This window comes from Nerophis lumbriciformis, linkage group LG08, assembly GCF_033978685.3.
Source record: "Nerophis lumbriciformis linkage group LG08, RoL_Nlum_v2.1, whole genome shotgun sequence".
In the NCBI taxonomy this organism is placed as follows: domain Eukaryota; kingdom Metazoa; phylum Chordata; class Actinopteri; order Syngnathiformes; family Syngnathidae; genus Nerophis; species Nerophis lumbriciformis.
The window spans coordinates 21720001-21742811 of NC_084555.2; the positions used below are offsets into that span (position 1 = coordinate 21720001).

General features: G+C 39.6%; 1 protein-coding gene across 2 annotated transcripts in view; it reads right to left on the reverse strand.

The window, feature by feature from the left end:
• LOC133611565 (leucine-rich repeat and fibronectin type-III domain-containing protein 2) overlaps nt 1-22811 on the reverse strand; it is a 376941-nt gene that overhangs the window by 166785 nt on the left and 187345 nt on the right. The window lies entirely within an intron of this gene.

A 22811-nucleotide genomic window follows, 5' to 3' on the forward strand; every position in this document is an offset into this window, starting at 1 on the left:
GAAACTAACGACTTTACAGTAACGCGTTACTTTGTAACGCGTTAGTCCCAACACTGCACATTACCAATAATTTAGGTGACAGGCTGCTATTTAGCCAACCAAAGATATGAGATGGGCACCTGTCACATGTGAGGAGGTGAACATCATTTTGTCGTATTCATTTCGGCAGTTCTTGAAATCACCATAGTGTGGACTGTGATGCAACTGTTTGTTTACATGTAAAATCTACCATTCCTTCTTTGTCTCATTTTGTCCACCAAATGTTGTATGCTGTGCGTGAACGCACAAAGGTGCGCATTGTTGATGTTATTGACTTGTTGGAGTGCTAATCAGGCATACTGTATTTGGTCGGTGCATGACTGCAAGCTAATCAACGCAAACATGCTATTTAGGCTAGCTGTATGTACATATTGCATCATTATGCCTCATTTGTAGGTATATTTGAGCTCATTTACTATTCTTTACTTTGTCCTCTTTGTATATAATTTAGTTTTGCATGTCTCATGACACATTCTCTGTATGTAATATTGGCTGCATTTCAGATATTTGTTTGTGGGCCATGTTGTTCCAGACCACAGCAAACATTACCCAGCTTGCCAAATATTGTAATATATCCATTAAAAGAAGACGGCCTGCTGTTTCCTTTAACTTGGACACACACATCTATACCTTTGGCCATTATAAGCCAGTCATTTCCAGGAGTTATCTCACCTTCTGAGTAGCTTCTGATTTACTAATGGTTTTTAATGTTGTAAAAATGTGTAGAGTAAATGTTAAATTTCAACATTTCGGTCAACGAAGATTAGCTCCAGCCTGCGACACATAGTCCTTTTGATAGTAGGCTATTATAGCTAATCAGTGGTGTGCCGTCAGGGCCAGCAAGGCATTCTCTACTGGCCTAACATAACCAGAAATCATGATCATAACTAAAGATACAATTATTTTTTAATGTACTTTCCCTAAATATCTAAAATTATTCATATTCTCTTCATGTCAAATTATGCTCCTTCCAGTGCTTTTGATTTTAGTTTTTATCCAATCAGAATTCAGCTAGCTTATGTTGCCATGCTGTACCAAATATGCCAGATGCCTTCAGATTCAGCAATGCAGGCGTCCGTGCAATGTAAGTGAACGGGGACATACGGGTGATTGACAGTTGCGATAGCAAATCAGATCACGAGTTGTTGTCAGTAAGGCCTCACGTTGAACGTGACATTTACACGTCCTGTGATTAGATACTCGTCGGGACCGTTAGCGGATGAATTTGAGAACGCATACAGTTGAGAGACAGTTGCGATAGCCAATCAGATTGCAAGTTGTTGACAGTAGCTGTTCTGTTAAAACTAAAAGTTGTAAACTCTTGTTGTTAAAGTGTGTCATGCTTGTCATTTAATGAACATTGTTACGTGTGTATTTGTCGCCATCATGCGGTCATGGCAGTTAATATATCTTTGAGAAGTGTGTACTTTGAATCAAACTTTATTGATCGGATGTTGTATAAGCAAACAGAGAAATTTACGGTATATGTTTTAAATGCTGATGCGTTTTAATTGATTTTTAAATGCGCCAGAAAATAACCCGTTTTGTATACTGTTGATGTAGTTCAATTCCCAGTAGTCCGTAAATGTGTTCCTGTATAGCAGGGGTCACCAACGCGGTGCCCGCGGGCACCAGGTCGCCCGTAAGGACCAGATGAGTCGCCCGCTGGCCTGTTCTAAAAATAGCTCAAATAGCAGCACTTACCAGTGAGCTGCCTCTATTTTTTACATTTTATTTATTTACTAGCAAGCTGGTCTCGCTTTGCTCGACATTTTTAATTCTAAGAGAGACAAAACTCAAATAGAATTTGAAAATCCAAGAAAATATTTTAAAGACTTGGTCTTCACTAACTGACAAAGACACAGATAACAGATTTGGTGTCCAGTTCAAAGTGTGACATGATTTATTAAAAAATTTGAGAGTTGACTTTTGTATTTTACATGAGTTATTATTTGTACAAACATGGTGCAAAGTAATTCATGATTTGTTAAAAAATGCTAGTGGCGAGCTAGTTAAAATGGGATATTGTGATTTCACAAGACTGTCTTAGAAGTGATCATTTGAAAATGTTCAATTTGAAAAATGTGCACTTAGAGAAAATATAAAAATAAAGTGTTGCATATTGATATTTATCTGTTTCTATATATATTTATTGTGAGAAATCATTAAGATGATCAGTGTTTCCACAAAGATAAATATCATTAATTATTAATAATAACAGAGTTAAAGGTAAATTGAGCAAATTGGCTATTTCTGGCAATTTATTTAAGTGTGTATCAAACTGGTAGCCCTTCACATTAATCAGTACCCAAGAAGTAGCTCTTGGTTTCAAAAAGGTTGGTGACCCCTGCTGTATAGTATTCATCCAGGAATGATCATGTGGTGACATCAATGATGGTATTTAGAGAGGTCGGACATCACTGAAGGCCTAGCTGGGAAACGCACAGCCCACCACTGTAGCTAATATAGACACTTACGTCATGTGTTGCCTTCATTATAAGACTTACATATGGCTTTTCATTTTTTGCGGCTCCAGACAGATTGTTTTTTTGTATTTTTGGTCCAAAATGGCTCTTTCAACGTTTTGGGTTGCCGACCCTCGACTTAGGCAAAACCCTTTGAGGTTTACAGCTTGAATCATATTCCCCTCATTCTTTCACTTTCCTTCCAGTCAGCAACTTCTAAAAGTGTAAAGAACACTTCACTATAATGAAAAAATATGACAGAAATAACTGCAGGCAATCCTTTATCAAATGAATAGTGCAAAGATGGGTTAAATAGTGTTTTTTTTTAAATCGCTTTACATTCAGCCTGTCAAAGCAGCTGTTGTATACCAGAATCCTCCCAGAGGAGGGAATGTGGAAACCAGGCCAACTATATTTTTAGCATTAGCAATGAGTATGCCACTGAAGAGGCCATTGAACAGTTGCTGCACATTTGCATGATGTGATGTTTAGCAGTGTGACATCAAGTGTGTCATCATTTAATTAGGAGCAGAAAAAACACACACCCATCTATCAAGTGCGTCTTTCATCGATAAATCATGACTGGCTTTGTTTGCCAGTCGCTTCCAAACAAAAGGCCGCTGTGATGTTTTGTTTTACTGTCGTTTCGACTGGTACCAAGAAAACCGAATAATGAAGTAGACTACAGTAGTTGTACTTTACACGGGCTAGGTTCCAGTCCTCAATTGTACAGGGTGACACTTGGAAAATGAGTACATCTTGCAACATGACAGGCATGTGTCGTTTATTGTTTGTGTGTGCCCTTGCCACAGCATGTGTGATCACACACAGTGCATCTTTGTGGGACTGTAACTAATGAAGTGATGTGCACACGCCAAATAAAACGCAGCTCATGGTGGAATTTCTAACGGCTAATAAAAATATCATCCAAAATAATGAAAGAAGAAACTATATCACAGCACGAGTCTTGTCATTCAATAGATGGATGTGATTTTAGGTAAACATTTTTTACTGGGCATTATTTGCCTCGAAGATAAACATGTGTAAACTATGTCTGATTTCAAAACACTCCAAGTCAGTCCCTCCAGGGTTTGGACTGCTTTTTTTGTGATTGTTGCGGCACTAAAATGCCTAAACGGCATCTTTTTCAGAACGTTGCTGCACACGTTGCAATGTGTTGAGGCTTCTTTTTTTCAATAATATTGAATAAACTTGTGAATTTATGAAATTGTTATCAATGTTTAAAGTGTTCCTTGTAACATTAATGTAAAATTAAAGCTGCAAGCAGCGATGGACGGGACAGACTTTGACGGCACATCAAATCCAAACCAGAGCAGTAATTAAAACTTTTTGGTCAACTTTTAATCAGAAGGGTTCAATCTCTCTCCTGTGCTAGTTTGAAGCCGACACGACAAACGCGCTCAGAGGAGATAATGTTTGAAAAAAGGTGACCGGTTTTTACAAAACTTTTGTTTTGAAGGGGGAATTGCAAACTTCCTGTTGATTTTTGCTGGGGGTTGTCAATATATGAAATGTAGGTCTAAGTGAGACCTACATAGAGGTTTTTGTTTCATGTCTCTAAGACATTCTTACTGGAAGTTACAGGCAGTTTTGTCTGAGTTTTCTTCCTAGGAGCAGTTGTGTCTGTGTTTTCTTCCGAGGGGGCGCTAGAGCGCAATTTTGAGTTTTGGGTTTGGGTTTTTTATTACATCGCAATTTTTGCCAGTCCTGATGTGTGTGTCCAGTTTGGTGATTTTGAAGCATGTTAAGAGGGTCAAATTACAGCTCAAAGAGGCAAAAGTGACAGTTTTTACTAAATTTTTGTTTTGAAGGGGGAAATGCCAACTTCCTGTTGATTTGTTCTGAAAGATGTCAATGTATGAAATCTAGGTCTAAGGCAGACCTACATAGAGGTTTTTGTTTCATGTCTCTATGACATTCCTACCGGACGTTACAAGCAGTTTTGTCTGTGTTTTTTCCTAGGGGGCGCTAGAGCGCAATTTAGAGTTTTGGGGTTTTTTTTTTTTATTAGATGGCAATTTTTGCCAGTCCTGATGTGTGTGTCAAATATGGTGAGTTTTGAAGCATGTTAAGGGGGTCAAATTACAGCTCAAAGAGGCGGTGAAATATTAATAATAATACAACGCACAAAATACAATAGGGTCCTCTGTCCCAAAGGGACATTGCGGTCCCTAAAAAAGCACATGATTTTAGCAAACAATTTGAAAACAAACACTGTATTGATTTTATACTTGTTTTATACCACAAAAAAGACACTAGATGGCAGTAAAAGCACATATTCAGGATGTATTGTCAACTGATTGTACTGTTTAATTAATTATAAACAGGTCTGTCAACGTTAACACTTTAACGCATGTGATTAATAAAAATAAATTATCACGGTATCGAATATGAATGAAGATTAATCACTTCAGGGTTAAGGCTTAACTCTGAAGACACGCGCATTTGTTACACAGTCTGTGATCATGATCACGATTTCGCTTCAAAACAGAATTTTGGATAAAACACGCCCCTGCTTGCTCTGCCCGCATCGCGGTCACTCGCCTGCAAGGCTGCAGGTAATCACAAATCAGCACACCTGGGACTGATGAAGACAAACTGCATAAAGACCAGAGGACCAGAAGATCCAGTGCCAGAGCGTAGTTCACTACTCGTAGTAAGCATCCCGTCTCTGGCTTCCCTCCTGCGTACTTGCTCTTTCTCTGTGCCCGTCCGTGTCTTATGTCCTCTGTGTTCCCCGCAGTGTTTCCCCTGTTTCCCGTGACCGAGCTGTGTGCCTCGAATTCCCTCTGGATTCAGGACTGCCTCCCTCGATCCTCGACCCCTGCTTGGACATTGACCTTGTTGCTTCTCTCCAGCCCCCGACCACTTGCTTGCCCATGGACTGCCTTCTCGCTTTACCCCTTTGGTCTGACGAAGGATCCATCCAACACACACTTACAACAAACTCTGGTTACATTCACATCGTTAATTCTACACATTGTCTTGCACCATTCACATTTAGTAGCATACACACTCCACCACTTCATCAACATCAAGTTCAATAAACCTATTGAACTGATCCCTGCCGTTGTGTCGTCTCCTTCCCCCGTCGTACGTAACAATCTTAAAGCGAAACACGTACTCGAGGATGGCGCCAACAGTGTTGTCAATCCTTTAGGCGACTTCTTTTGTAAACAGTTACTAGCGACAAATCTAAATGGGACCCATTACCTCACTCAGCATCAAGGGTTGGAATTGGGGGTTAAATCACCAAAAATTATTCCCGGGCGCGGCACCGCTGCTGCTCACTGTTCCCCTCACCTCCCAGGGAGTGATCAAGGGTGATGAGTCAAATGCAGAGAATAATTTTGCCACACCTAGTGTGTGTATGACAATCATTGGTACTTTAACTTTAACTTTAACTTTAATTTAATGGCTTTTGACAGTGATATTGGAGACTTTTTGTGTCTTGGATACTTTTTTGTGTCTTGGAAACTCTGAGGTGAAAGCAAGCAGCAGTCACCGTCTTCAGCGAGCAGTGACTGCTGCTGACGGTCAGCTGGTGCTGTTGCGCCGATAGCTACATGCCAGCATGAATTCTCGCTGCATCCACAACAAGCAATGGAGCTGGCAAAGTTTACTGATTCAATGTTGTCAACAAAAGTATGTTAAACATATGCCTTTGCTAAAGGGACAGCCCTTGCATGTAGGACATCTAACATCTGTGAAGACCTGCAAGAAGATGTCATTCATATCTCCACAGCTGATCTGTCCTACAATACCTTGGAGATGCACAATTATAGCAAGGATAAACCAACTGTACAATACAAACAAGAGCATCAACTTGCAACTACAGACTAAATGTGATTTTTTTTTGCTTCCTGGAGAACGGTGGACATCTGAACGTGATGAAAGAAAAAGTCTAAAATGAAAGCTTGGTAATACTTAAGTATGGGGAACATATTCACCATTAATTAGTTGCTTATTACCATGCAAATTAGTAACATATTGGCTCTTAATTAGTCAATATTAAGTACTTATTAATGTCTTATTCTGCATGGCCTTATTATACAACCAGTAAGCCATCAACTAAGAGTCTTCCCTCAATAACCTCAGAATTATTGCTTATTAGTAACCCTAACCCTAACCATAACTCTTATATGTTCCCCAAGTGTCCAAATAACTCTAAATTAAGTCTTTGTTACTTAGAATATGCTCCCCATACTTAAGTGTTCCCGGAAGCTTTTATGCAGATCCGCACCAAAACATTTTAGTTACTTCTACAGCCTTTTGAAGCCTGAACATTGCTAGTTTACATAAGGCGCCAACACTGACAAGGTAGTAGACTCTTTGTATTAGTCCAACAATGAATCATGTGTCTGCCTTGTTTGTTGTAAGTGAACACATAACGGCACAAATAGTCCTTGTGCTTCTGATGAGTGCATACAGTACATCAGAATGGCTGCACACAATACACTCTGCCTACGCAGCCTCTTTGAGTCTAACTTTGAGGAGGAGTTATTTTGTATTAACTTGAGAGAAGTACTAATATATAGTTGCTAAGAGAGGTGTGAGTCAGACCATTCAAAATTGTCCTCTGTAGTTCAATACATATGCAAATTAAACACCAAAGTACACATTTGACCACTTATTTCTGACCACTTGTTTTGTTTGTACATGTTAGGGTAAGCTGTGCTTACCTTGCAGTCTTAGGCCCCTTCTACACTAAGGTTATCCAGGGTAAATCCCACCTAACCGTATCCTTGTCCACACACACACAATGGTCGTTTAAGACCCTAAACCCCACCCCCCTCCGTCCGCGACACCCCCCCTTCGTCAGCCGGTGCAACGCGACCTAGTACGCATGCGCGCAAAATGCGCACGTCATAGTCACCTCCAGTGTAGCTTTGTGTGCAAGTTCTTAAATTTAACTTATCTGAACAATATCCAGTGTTGTGGTATTTCAAATAACTGTAATCCAGTGTGCTGCGGGGCCCTATTGTCGTGAACCACACCTGAGCCATCATAAATTAATAAAATCTTTATTGGACAAGTAAACAATGCGACTAAGAACATTTTACAACAATCAAACGAGGGATCTAGATATCTGGTCAGGACACTCCTCACTCGTTTGCCTTCACCTCCATTGTCCATTCGTTTTTGGTGACTTTATATACTCTGGACCTAGACGTTGAGTCCGTGACATACATGGCGGACAATAACTGATACAGTCTGCTTTGCCAGTCCAAATGCATTCACCGTTTTCCGTAGTTTTCCCTCGACGGCCAGGTAATACAAAGCACACGTTACCTTTTTTATCACATCCACAGGAGCCCGCATTCTCGTTGGCACTCCTTCGACAAATGGACAAAGTTTTTCGGGAAGTAGAATCACAGCTGACCTGGACATTTGAAAGTTCTCTTGCCCTCTGAGAAGTGTTGTATCCGAAATAGCTGCAATCACTTTTCTCTTAAGGTATTCATGTGTGATTTCCACAAGCGTCTGTACAGACGGAAGGAGAAACACGGGCATGTCTGGATGACTCGTCTCCATATTTCCAGTGGTTATCTCTGAGTTACGAAACCGCTTTATTATGAAGCTCGCTGTGGTGCGTTCTTTCTGACATTACTTCCTGTGTGGGGGGCGGTCTTTCTGGTGTCACTTCCTCTCCGAACTCAGTTTGTAAACGATCAATGAGTCCATACAGAGCTCAGAGCCGGAGATTCAAGAAATACACAGCACACTTACCCGTGTAAAAATATTGTCCGAGGAGGGGGACCTTAAACGACAGTTTAGTGTGGCTGAAACAGGGCTTAGGCTAAATAATTATTAGTTTAAGGGGTTATCCGGCTTAGTGTAGACATAGCCTTAGAGCACTTACCACTGGTTGGAACATAAATTCATGTTTAAGACAGAAAGACACCGTTTTAAGCATAAAATACATGAATAATGTCTGCTGAAACAGAAAGAACTTGGTGCGTTTTTTTTCTCGAACTACAATTAAGTACTTTAATACTATTATTAGTTACAATTAGGGCTGTCAAGTTATTCATCCCTTAAATCAGATTAATCACACTCTAAACCTGTGATTAATCATGATTAATAACGGGTTATTAATTGCTCGCATAAATTAAATTTGCTGAAGAAAATACCCCAATATTTAGGTACAAATGCAATTTAGGAACTTTAAAAAAAAATGTTTTACTGAACTGCAAGTCATTAATCTGCTCAAAATGTTGTGAAAATAAGTATAGTAAAAATGTTGCGCACAATTTTAAAGTATGTGGAGTTTGCAATAATCTTGCAAACAGGATACAGTTACTAATCGATAATGTAGTAAACACACTCATAAACAACTTAACATAGTGCACCAATTACTCTTCCTTACTTTAAACAGGTGTTTAAACAAACAAGCTCAATGCTGATTTCTTTTTTTTGGTACAATGCGAGCCCAGCTCGTTGTGATCTAATACGAGTGTAGTATTTAGTCAACACCGACCCAAAGCCTTATGTAACAATTATATGTTCTTTATTTTACCAGATAAAAAACCAACTGAGATCAAGATCTCAATTTCAGGTCTGACCTGGCCAAGATGTCAATAGCACACATCACCAAATACAGCACATTTAAAAGATATGTAGATTTATATAGATTTGTAAGAGATACGAAAAGAAGGGAATTGAAAGATTGTAATCCAAAATTTCCAAGAGATTGGAAATTAAAATGCAACAGTAAATAATAAAGAAAAAACCTTACAAATTCAATAGGTCCTTATGTCCCATTGCATAAGGACTCCCTTTGGGAGTCCTTATACAATGGGCCATGCGGGCCCTAAAAACAAAACATAGGCATTAACTAATTGATTCTTGTTGTCTAACATGTAAGATAGGGAATAACTCCAACCAGACTGGACAATATTCCATGCAGATGGGACACCAAAACTGCATTCTCTTTTCCCCCAATTCAGTCCGAACTCGAGTAACTCCAAGATACAATTCTGAAGAGAGAAGGAAGAACGACTGTGTTTTGTGTGAAATGTGAGCAGCGTTACCAAGTTTCAAACAGCAAAAGTGTTGCTTATTTTTTATTTATATATTCACTCTCCATTATAACCTTTTTCCCCTTTCAGAGCATATTTTTGATTGAATAGCCCACAATCAATGATTATTATGACGACCTTGCAAGTCACTGTTTGCAACACAATACATAGAGGGGATTTCTGAGTGCAGGCTTGATTATGACCACGGTTTTCTTTCTCACAAAAGGGTTATTTTTAAACATTGGATTGTGGTTTTCATATGACACACATGGTACTGTATACTAGACAATAATTATTTCAGTTTGAAAACACGTTATTATATTCATGTGCTATGTTTTAAATTTTTGGACTATTGTACGTGTGCCTCACAATATGAAGGTCCTTGGTTCGATCCTGGGCTCGGGATCTTTCTGTGCGGAGTTTGTTTGTTCTCCTTGTGACTGCGTGGGTTCCCACCGGGTACTCCGGTTTCCTCCAACCGCCAAAGACATGCACCTGGGGATAGGTTGATTGGCAACACTAAATTGGCCCTAGTGTGTGAATATGAGTGTGAATGTTGTATGTCTATTTGTGTTGGCCCTGCGATGAGATGGTGAATTGTCCAGGGTGTAGAATGCCTTCCGTCTGAATGCAGCTGAGATAGGCTCCAGCAACCCCCGCAATCCCGTAAGGGACAAGCGGTAGTAAATGAGTGGCATGTTTCCTGATAACAGATCTTGATCACAATTACAGAATTGCCTACTGATACCCTAAATTTAAAAAAATCGGTGTGAGTTAGTGATTATTTGAAGATGGAAAACTGCATAGCTACTGTTAGCAAGTCAGGCTACAAACACAACAAAGCCCATTAAAGTGATTACCTAGCGACAAAACGCCTCCAAAGAAACAAGAACGCCAATCTCCTTTACCGGATACAGTGATGTATGAGAAAATGAATGTGGTATTAAAAAAATAAATAACTGACAACCGTGCAGGAATTAATAATGGGAGTTAAAGTACTTAGTTAAAGTCTCATGCCAAGGATGTTGAGAACAGAACAAAATCCTGTTACAAACTAGATGCTGCCTGGAAGTGCTAAACACTTTTACATTTTATGAAGCTAATGAAAATTACAGAAAACTAATTTATAATAGACAAAACAACTTACAATCACGCAAACCAAATTAAAAAAAAGATAAAACTATTCACAATTTCAGAAAACACATTAAAAGCTGAACCAACTTACAATTATAGAAACCAGAGAGGATTCAAATCACAGATTGACAGCTAAAGCAGGTTAAAGTTAAAGTTAAAGTACCAATGATTGTCACACACACACTAGGTGTTGTGAAATGTGTCCTCTGCATTTGACCCATCACCCTTGATCACCCCCTGGGAGGTGAGGGGAGCAGTGGGCAGCAGCGTTGCCACGCCCGGGAATCATTTTTGGTGATTTAACCCCCAATTCCAACCCTTGATGCTGAGTGCCAAGCAGGGAGGCAATGGGTCCCATTTTTTATAGTCTTTGGTATGACTCGGCCGGGGTTTGAACCCACAACCTACTCATCTCAGGGCGGACACTCTAACCACTAGGTTGCACATATAAACACAATAGGGCTGATTTGGTCCCGATGTTCCCCCTTCTGACCAAAGACAGCAAACTCCCGTGAATTGATTGATTGATTGAAACTTTTATTAGTAGATTGCACAGTACAGTACATATTCCGTAAAATTGACCACTAAATGGTAACACCCGAATAAGTTGTTCAACTTGTTTAAGTCGGGGTCCATGTAAATCAATTCATGGTACAAATATATACGATCAGCATAATACAGTATAATCTGACTGTATGTCTTCTAACACTGGTGTTAAACTCATGACCCGGGGGCCAGATATGTCCCGCCACATTATTTTATGTGGCCCACAAAAGCCTGGAGATGATGTGTATCTATTCTTACTATATGTATTTGTTCTTTCCGTTTTTACAGAAAAATGCATGTACTGCGTGCAATTCCATATATTTTTATTCATCCATCCATCCATTTTCTACCGCTTGTCCCTTCTGGGGTCGCTGGGGGAGCTGGAGCCTATCTCAGCTGCATTCGGGCGGAAGGCGGGGTACACCCTGGACAAGTTGCCATCTCATCACAGGGCTATTTTTATTCAATGTTGTCTAATTATGTAAGAAATATTATATTATCACACATTACTTGTTTTCTTAAAATAAGAATAATCAATAAATAAACGTACGTATGAATTTGTAATAATAATGCTCATTAAGTTAATAATGTTAAAAATGCAATGTCAGTTACATGGTACCTTTTTTCCAATTACTGTAATATACCGCAATAACAATAGAATTTAAGTCGCCAGAATTTTACCGTAAAAAAACTGTGTTTTTTCTTTTTACAATAGTACAGCGTAAAAACAATAACCATAGATTTTACGGTAAAAAAACTGGCCGCTCTGTCGCCAGAATTTTACCGTACAAAAACATTGGTACCATTGTTCCATTTACAGTAATTTGCTGCAAAAACACCCAAACATAAATTCTACATTAAAATTGTGGCAACTAAGCTGCCAGTCTACAGATTTTTTTTTTTTTTTTTTGCAGAGTACGTAAAAAAATATAAAATGATCAAATGCATAGGCAATTTTATAATAATATGGGGTGGATCCTTACAAACGTTCATTCATATATTACTTACTGTTACAAGCGGCCCTCTGAGGGCAGCCATAACTGCGACGTGGCCCTCGGCGAAAACGAGTTTGACACCCCTGTCTTATTGTCTAATACGATTGTCCTGCGGTCTGAAATGTGTTAAGAGTGAGTTTGTTCTGACAATAAGTATCAAACGTGTTCAATATTTATGAGGTGGGCGGGGTCGGGTGGGCGGGGCCATGGGGCGGGGCTAAGGGGGAGAAGTATATTCATAGCTAGAATCAGAGGTGGGTAGAGTAGCCAGAAATTGTACTCAAGTAAGAGTACTGTTACTTTAGAGATTTATTACTCAAGTAAAAGTAAGGAGTAGTCACCCAAATATTTACTTGAGTAAAAGTAAAAAGTATGTTGTGAAAAAACTACTCACGTACTGAGTAACCGATGAGTAACCTGTTCGTTTAATGATGACGGCAACAAATAATGCACAAAAACATAAAAATAGCAATGAGCAAATTCAACGTCACCAGTGACTGTATTTGATTGGATGAAACGCAGGCATGCGATAGATCCTACTTTGAAGGTCTGTCTGACAAACCAAAACAAACAACGCTTGCATTAACAGATCGATAAAAATTAGTACCGAGTAGCGAGCTGAATGTAGATAAATGGAGGGGAGTAAAAGTAGCGTTCCATTTCTATAAATATACTCAAGTAAAAGTAAAAGTATGTTGCATTAAAACTACTCTTAGAAGTACAATTTATCGCAAAAGTTACTCAAGTAGATGTAACGGAATAAATGTAGCGCGTTACTACCCACCTCTGGCTAGAATTCACTTAAAGGGTAACATTATCACAATTTCAGAATTGTTAAAACCATTAAAAATCAGTTACCAGTGGCTTATTATATTTTTCGAAGTTTTTTTCTAAATTTTACCCATCACGCAATATCTCTAAAAAAAGCTTCAAAGCGCCTGATTTTAACCATCGTTATATACACCCGCCCATTTTCCTGTGACATCACATAGTGAAGCCAACACAAACAAACATGGCGGAAAGAACAGCAAGCTATAGCGACAATAGCTCGGATTCAGACTCGGATTTCAGCGGCTTAAGCGATTCAACAGATTACAAATGTATTGAAACGGATGGTTGTAGTGTGGAGGCAGGTAGCGAAAACGAAATTGAAGAAGAAACTGAAGCTATTGAGCCATATCGGTTTGAACCGTATGCAAGCGAAACCGACGAAAACGACACGACAGCCAGCGACACGGGAGAAAGCGAGGACAAATTCGGCGATCGCCTTCTAACCAACGATTGGTATGTGTTTGTTTGGCATTAAAGGAAACTAACAACTATGAACTAGGTTTACAACATATGAAATACATTTGGCAACAACATGCACTTTGAGAGTGCAGACAGCCCAATTTTCATCAATTAATATATTCTGTAGACTTACCCTCATCCGCGCTCTTTTCCTGAAAGCTGAACTGTCCAGTTTTGGAGTTGATGTCAGCAGGCCAGGGAAGCTAGGGTCGATGTGAGCCAAGACATCCAGGGGGTTTAGCTCGTTCGTCTGCGGGAACAAACTGCCGCCATTTCTTGCCGTGCTACAGAGGTCCTTTGTCCCTGAATTGCTCACACACTCCGGCAGATTCAATGGGGGTCTGGCGGCAGATTTCTTTGACTTTATCGTTGGAAATGCATCTGCTTTGAGTGTCGCAGGATATCCACACATTCTTGCCATCTCTGTCGTAGCATAGCTTTCGTCGGTAAAGTGTGCGGAACAAACGTCCAATTTCTTGCCACTTTCGCATCTTTGGGCCACTGGTGCAACTTGAATCCGTCCCTGTTCGTGTTGTTACACCCTCTGACAACACACCGACGAGGCATGATGTCTCCAAGGTACGGAAAACAGTCGAAAAAACGGAAAATAACAGAGCTGATTTGACTCAGTGTTTGAGAAAATGGCGGAATACTTCCCGATGTGACGCCACGTTGTGACGTCATTGCTCCGAGAGCGAATATTAGAAAGGCGTTTAATTCGCCAAAATTCACCCATTTAGAGTTCGGAAATCGGTTAAAAAAATATATGGTCTTTTTTCTGCAACATCAAGGTATATATTGACGCTTACATAGGTCTGGTGATAATGTTCCCCTTTATATTCAAGTATTTCTTACATATATATATATATATATATATATATATATATATAATATATATATATATATATATATATATATACATATATATATACATATATATATATATATATATATATATATATATATATATATATATATATATATATATATATATAAAATAAATACTTGACTTTCAGTGAATTTTAGCTATGTATAAATATGTATTTTATTACATATTATTTATTATATATTATTTATTTTATATAAATAAAATAAATACTTCAATTTCAGTGTTCATTTATTTATACATATACACACATAACACTCCTCTCTACTCATTGTTGTATTTGAAAGTGCAATGCTTTGCAGTTAGTAGCACAGCCTTTGAAGGAGCATAGGTATGTGCAGGGTAATATTCTGGGTTGGAGTCAATAACCAGGCGAGGTGATGTAGTTATGTCTTTTTACTTCATACTTCAGAAACGACTCCCACACTTGCCGTCAGGGTGCGCAATACAACGTAAACCGTTGGCCAACCAAAAAGTAACCACAGAACACTAGTTTCTGAAGTATGAAGTAAAGAGCGGACGTGACGAGAGGCTGTCCTCATTCAGGGCCTCACGGACCTGGAGGGGCCGTGCCTTAAGTTCGGCTGGAAATCGAGAGAAATTCGGGAGAATGGTTGTCCCGGGAGATTTTCGGGAGAGGCACTGAAATTCGGGAGTCTCCCGGAAAATTCGGGAGGGTTGGCAAGTATGATCTGAGGTCGGGCGGCGATGGCAGCAGCCTACGGAAAACAATCCAGACTCCTTCCTCGCCCCCCCGGCTACTTTGTCCAGCTCCTCCCAGGGGATCCCGAAGCGTTCATAGCCCAGTTGCGAGATGTCCTGGGTCTTCTCCAAGGATTGATGCCAATAATATACATTGTAAAATAATCATTCTAATGACAGTAAATCAGTGTGTGAATACATATGTGTGTCTTTTATCGTTTGGCTGTGCTCTAACTCCATGGAGTGTTAAGTTAAAAAAAGTTAAAGTACTACTGATAGTGAAATTACCCTCTGCATTTGACCCATCCCCTTGTTCCAACCTCTGGCAGGTGAGGGGAGCAGTGAGCAGCAGCGGTGGCCATGCTCAGGAATCATTTTGGTGATTTTTTTAACCCCATATTCCAACCCTTGATGCTGAGTGCCAAGCAGGGAGGTAATGGGTCCCATTTTTATAGTATTTGGTATGGCCGGGGTTTGAACTCACAACCTCCCAGTCTCAGGGCGGACACTCTAACCACAAGGCCACTGACCAGGTCACATAGTGTATTTATTTACATAGCAACATTTTTCAAACTGCCTCAGAGTGCTGTACAGATATATATATATATATATATATATATACACACATATTTTGTACATATTCATATATGAACACATTTGCTGTAAACAACCCGATCACGATCATTGTAGGTTGTTCCCCAGTAGCAAGTTGACATGGTCAATTTAAATTTGGTCCTAAATTGTTTATTCCTAGCAATATTCCATTAAAACACATGCAAGTACAGTACAAGTCCTCTGTGTAGCGGTAATGACGAGAGTGCGTGGCCTCAACAGGTTTGATCACGGCTGTTATCCTCTCCCCTATTTTTATATGTAACTATCCCATCATTTTTTCATGGCATAGACCAATCATGGCAGTGTATTTATTGAGTTTATTATATAGTGTAATTTGGCACAAATTGGAGCATTTAAGTGAAGCCGAATGAAGAAGTAAAGACTGTGCGGACACAAACAAAATGATTGATTGACTTCGCTGTCAATCTGTGATTCCCTTTACGGTTTCTGTAATTATGAATTGTTTTGTTTTTTGTAAATGCGGTTTCTAAAATTGTACATTGTTTTGTCTTTTTTTTAATCTGGTTTCCGTATTGGTCTTTTCTCAATTTGCTTTCTGTTAATGTAATTTGCTTCATGAAAAGTGTTTTGCACTTCCAGGCCACCGTAGATATGAAATCAACTGTATCAACAGAAGTATGACAAGTGGAGGGGGAGTGGTGGTGTTTTTGGAATCAAATCTGGACTACAAGGCGATACAAAATATGTAAATAAAAACATTTAATTAACAACTCTCTAGAATGTATTAAGATATTGTGGTGAACGTGCTACCACAGCCCTTGTCACTTTAGGATTAGAATGAAACTCTACACAGAAATCCTAGTTCTGTGTTGCCTGTGAATGTTCTCATTCTTCCAGGTCTTTGTATTCTCAGGGTATTGAATGAATCGCAACTGAACTGTTCAGATTGTCTTAGAAGACGTTTTGCCTCGCTTCATCAGTTCATGCTCACAGACTAAGATAGGACAGTTCTGGTCTGAGAGCCTGGTCCTGGGGCCAAAGTATTTATCCTCTGAAAAAGAGGGCATGCCAAGACGAGAATTGTCCTGCTCTATTGTGGCGCAAAATGGCAGGTGTTAAGGTACACAGAAGGGAGACCTCTGCCAGCACAATACCAGTTGATAGGAGGAAACACGTGTGTTAGTATTCAGTTTAGATGCATCAATGGTCAAGGGGGCACCTATTTAATGTTCCTCACTTCAGTGTGACAGGAAGGTAATACGTTTATACAGTATTTTCCGGATTATAAGGCGCACTTAAAATCCCTTTTTTTTCCTCAAAACTTGACAGTGCGCCTTATAACCCGGTGCGCCTAATGTAAGAAATAAGTTAGGTTCAGCTTACCCACCTCGAAGCTATTTTATTTGGTACATGGTGTAATGATAAGTGTGACAAGTAGATGGCAGTCAAACATAAGAGATAAGTGTAGACTGCACTATGATGGCAATATGACTCAAGTAAACACCACCAACATTTTATATATTCCATTGAAAATATAGAACATTACACACGGCACTGAAAAATCTATGAAAATGTTTTAGTACGACGTTGGTAAGCTATGAATCCGCACCGCTTGATGTGATTCAACATACAAGTATTATTATGGTGTGTGTATAAAGTAAGACATTATCTGGCGTTTTGTTTCGCATTACTATGCAAAAGCAACGTTTCTTACCTTCTGGTACCTGCTGATCTGTATTTGGGATCTGCATAAATCCTGAAAAATTGCGTACATCCGCCTTTGTAGTCCGTGGCGACGGCGTAGTCGATAAGCTTCTTCTTTTTCTCTATCTTCTTGTTATGGGACATTCATCCTCCACTGTTGTCATTTCTAATATAAAGTATTGTAAAGTTCTGACTTATATCTGTCAGTAAACTCGCCATGAAAGCACTAAAACATACCGGTGTAGTGAGTTTACATTATTCACCCAAGGAACTTTAGTTATTGGAGTTCCGGTCGGACAGTTTTTCACGGGAAAATTGACCTTCATGATGCTTCCTGCTAAAAGTTCCAAAGCAAGCTTGTGATGACTCTGTGATCAAAGGTGTGCTGAACTTCTCCACCAATCAGTCACTCTGGCCTCTCCCTCAGGACACTGTGATTGGCTGGGGGCGGGGCTGTGTGTGTCATGAGGGGATGGTTCCCTTCAAGTGTTGTTGTTTCCAGATGAGGAGATGCTGCTCCGTTATTGATTTAAGTAATGTCATTAAAACAATTAGCTCCATCTTATGACACTTCTTCCACTTCCGTCCTTGCACGCTACACCGCTACGACAAAGATGCCGGGGAAAAGACGCTGCCGAAGGTGAGCCACGTAAATAATACCGCCCACAAAACGGTGCATCCGGAAGCGATTGTCAGAATGCGGTTTGAACATGATCTGTAAAACATCATCTATGCAACATTTTGACCAAAGAACCACCATTACATGTTATGTAGATCACAAGGAAGTGTTTTCCATTTAGAAAATAAAAATAATAATATGACTCCTTTAATGCGCCCTGTAGTCCGGTGCACCTTATATATGAAAAAAAGATCAAAAATAGACCATTCATCGGCAGTGCGCCTTATAATCCGGTGTGCCCTATGGTAATATGAACAAATGTAAAAACTACTACAATCTACTGACTATAATACATTTGAGATGGAATTCATAACATAGGTTATTCAGCATATTTCAAAATCATTAACCTCATTATTTTTCATTCTAATTCAAAGGAAAAATAAAAAAAAGTTGTGCCAATTTATACGACTGACATAAGACACCAATTTGCAAACAAGACAGTGGCTTTACTTGAACAATTTCCTACAATTATTGATATTTTAATCTAACAAGTTGTATATGGTTAAATGAATTCAGAACTAAAAGTAAGTAAAGACAACATTTAAACATGAATAGTGAAAATCAAAGCACCCTAGGAAAACACTTACACAATATATCGTAAACAGTGTGCAGTTCATACATTTATTTTCTGGGGCAAATTCGGCAAAAGCAATCCAGTTTAAAAAAAACATAATATCATAATCATGTAACAATTTCAAGTGGGTGGATCTGATTTGAGTAAAAAACTACTCAACATGAAGAAATTGGTTTTAAAAAAAGGGAAGAAAAGATCTTAAAAAAGTTGAGTTTTGTATCCGAGATGACAACTGCTGTTTGACAAATACTAATGTTGTTATGACAATGTGAAAGCAGGAGTCACGTCCTTAAATGTCACAATCTTTTATTTGGTCCAAATTTATTTCATGCCACTGAAACATTAATATGTTTTGAGAGATGATTCATACCCTCCTTGTTGTTTTGACCTCCCATCCCGCCTCTGCTAAGTGGACTGTCATCAAAGATATTCAATTACAGACTGTTCAGAGTCAGCAGCGTGGCTGCAAATGCTTGTGGCATTTGAAGCCAAACGGTGAAGAACATTCCACATTAAAATAATGCTTTGCCCTGACAAGGTGATAAAGATCAAAACAGTGGGGACAGCAGGAGACTCTCAAGGCAGATAAGGGAATTAATTAAGAAACCACATGCCCTTCCTAATGTTACAAAAGACAATTACTAAAGCATTCAACTTGATTTAAGACACTGGTGCCTTTTGTAGAGTGATTTTAGGCCATGTCTACACTAAGTTGTTTAACCCCTTAAACCATGGGTGTCAAACTCTGGCCCGCGGGCCAAATTTGGCCCGCCGTGTAATTTCACTTGGCCCTTGAGGCAATATCAAATCAACACTAGAGCTGGTCCGCCGATTATATTCAGCCGCGGTGCCGCGGTAACACATCATTCACCGCTAATTCTCATACTTGCCAACCCTCCCGGGAGACTCTCAAATTTCAGTGCCCCTCCCAAAAATCATCACCTCCACTTTTCACCCAGTCCAACGAGTGCTGGCCAACAGCGATACAGGTTACACTGACGGTGCTCGTATAAATAACTTTAACACTGTTACAAATATGCGCCACACTGTGTCATTCTTGTTTGGTGTGGATTCAAACACATTTCGGGAGAACATCCGCACTGTAACACAACATAAACACAACAAAACAAATACCCAGAATCCCATGCAGCCCTAACTCTTCCGGGCTGCAATATACACCCCCGCTACCACCAATGTTGTGTTACGGTGAGGATGTTACGGTGAGGATGTTCTCCCGAAATGTGTTTGTCATTCTTGTTTGGTGTGGATTCACAGTGTGGCGCATATTTCTAACAGTGTTAAAGTTATTTATACGGTTACCGTCAGTGTAACCTGTATCGCTGTTGGTCAAGTATGCGTTGCATAAAGTCTCAAATATTTTGTGGTCAGGCCGGCACGTTGTTGGAATGGATGAAAAGCAGACGTGACGACAGCTTGTGGATAAACGCAGTGCCTTTAAGGCACGCCCCCAAGACTGTGGTCCGGGTGGACGAGATATAATGACTGATGAACAACTGTGTTCGATAAAGAAGGTTGCCTCAGCTCAAAGCCTGAGCCCCGACATTAATGAACTAGCATCCAAGAAAAGATGTCAGGTATCTGGCTTGGGCACATCTGATTAGATCAGTGTGTTGCAAACTGAGCATTTTAAAGTCCTGAATGGTTGGTTTATTCATTGTTATTTTAATTTCTAATTTATTAGCCTGTGGAAAAAGTTAATGTTGATATTTACCTCAGAAGGTTGCAAATAGAAAAGAGGCATTACATTTTTATTTAAATTGTATTTGATATGCCATTGATATTTTTTAATTATTATTATTATTATTATTTGAAACTCGATTTTGCATGTCACTATAAAGTTATATAAGCCTTGCTTGTTCAATATTCATTGCAAAACTTGTTTGGGTCCCTGTTAAAAAGGTTAATTTGTTCAACCTTGGCCCGCGGTTTTGTTCAGTTTTAAATGTTGGACAACTCTGTATTTGAGTTTGACACCCCTGCCTTAAACGAATAATTATTTAGCCTAAGCCCTGTTTCAGCCACACTAAACCAGCGATTAAGGTCCCTCTCCTCGGACAAATTTTTACACGGGTAAGTCAGCCGTGTAATTCTAGAATATCCGGCACTTAGCTTTGTATGGACTCATTGATCATTTACATGTGAGTTCGGAGAGGAAGTGACACCAGAAAGACCACGCCCTTCATAATAAAGCGATTTCATAGCTCGGAGCTAGCCACTGGAAATATGGAGGCGAGTCATCCAGACATGCCCGTGTTTCTCCTTCTTCTACATGTACAGACGCTTGTGGAAATCACACACAAATACCTTAAGAGAAAGCGATTGCAGCTATTTGGGATACAACACTTCTCAGACGGCAAGAGAACTTTCCAATGTCCGGCCGGGTCAGCTGTGATGCTACTTAGCGAAAAACTTCGTCTATTTGTCGAAGGAGAGACAACGAGAATGCGAGCTCCCGTGGATGTGATAAAAAAGATAGCGTGTGCTTTGTATTACATGGCCGTCGAAGAAAACGGCGAATGCATTTGAACTGGCAAAGCAGACTGTATCAGTTACTGTCCGCCATGTATGTCGCAGACTCGACGTCTAGGTCCAGAGTATATAAAGTCACCAAAAACAAATGGACAATGAAGGTGAAGGCAAAAGAGTGAGGAGTGTCCTGACCAGATAACTAGATCCCTAGTTTGATTGATGTAAATGTTTTTTATCACATTGTTTACGTGTCTAATAAATATTTGATTAATGTATGATGGCTCAGGTGTGATTCACTACAATAGGGCCCCACAGCTAGGGATGTCCCGATCCAGGTTTTTGAACTTCCGATCCGATACCGATATTGTTTTTGCACTTCCGATCCGATACAGATACTGACCGATACTGGCCTATCCGAGCATGTATTAAAGTTTAAAGTTATTTAGCCTACTTAGTTGTCAGATTCATGTTGAAAAGGGTTTTAGTACTCTTGATAACAACTAGCCAGCTGAATTAGGGGAGTTTGAATCATACACAATGGTTGGTAACAAGAAACTGACCTGTTTATTCAAGAATAAACACAAAATAGACAAAATTATACATGACAAACAGAAATGGCATCATTGAACTAGGGCTGGGCGATATGGCCTTTTTTTAATATTGCGATATTTTAAGGTCATATCGCAATACATGATATATATCTCGATATTTTGCCTTAGCCTTGAATGAACACTTGATGCATATAATCACAGCAGTATGATGATTCTATGTGTCTACATTAAAACATTCTTCTTCATACTGCATTAATATATGCTACTTTTAAACTTTCATGCAGAGAGGGAAATCACAACTAAAAAAATCACTATTTTTTTCATACGGTGTTGATGTGGAAATGTTTGCCTCGGCATTTTGATAGTGTGGACGTGTGGCATCGAATGGAGATAAGCGTCTCGACAGACGTTACAATATTTGAACAATGATGACGAAAACTGTTTTCTCTGTCGTGTCCGTGTGTCGAAAATTGTTATGCGCTTATTTTTTTATTTGATTTTGTGCGTGACATAGATTTGCCGTGCGCAATTGCACAGGCGCGCACCTTAAAGGGAGTGTTGCTCGCACGGCTGCGCTAGCATCACAGCTAACGTTAGCCATGCTGCTACCTCTCTGCTTGGGGAGGGCGTATACGTATGTGACGTATGACGTGACAGTATGTGACGTGTGTAAGAAGGTGCGCTTGCTGTCTTGCTGTGAGAGGGAGACACAGGAAAGAGTGAGAAGAGCCTGTCGTGTACTGCCAGCAGCTAAAAGCAACTGCGTGAGAATCCACAGACCTGTGGATGTGTTGAAGGTGTGCTGGAAAATGCGGAACTGAAATTAGGGAGCAGCAGAAAAGTGGAATGTATTATTTAAATCGGTGCGTTGGAAAACACGGACCGGAGTTTTTTTTTAAACTGGATCTGGATTGGCATTTTACCATGCCTTGCCGATACGCATTTTTTGGCAAATATCGGTGGCTGATCCGATCCAAATATCGGATCGGGACATCCCTACCCACAGCACACTGAATTCCAGTTAATTGAAATATCGCAAAACTGGATATTGTTCAGATAAGTTAAATTTAAGAACTTGCACACAAAGCAACACTGGACGTGATTATGACGTGCGCATTTTCCGCACATGCGTATTAG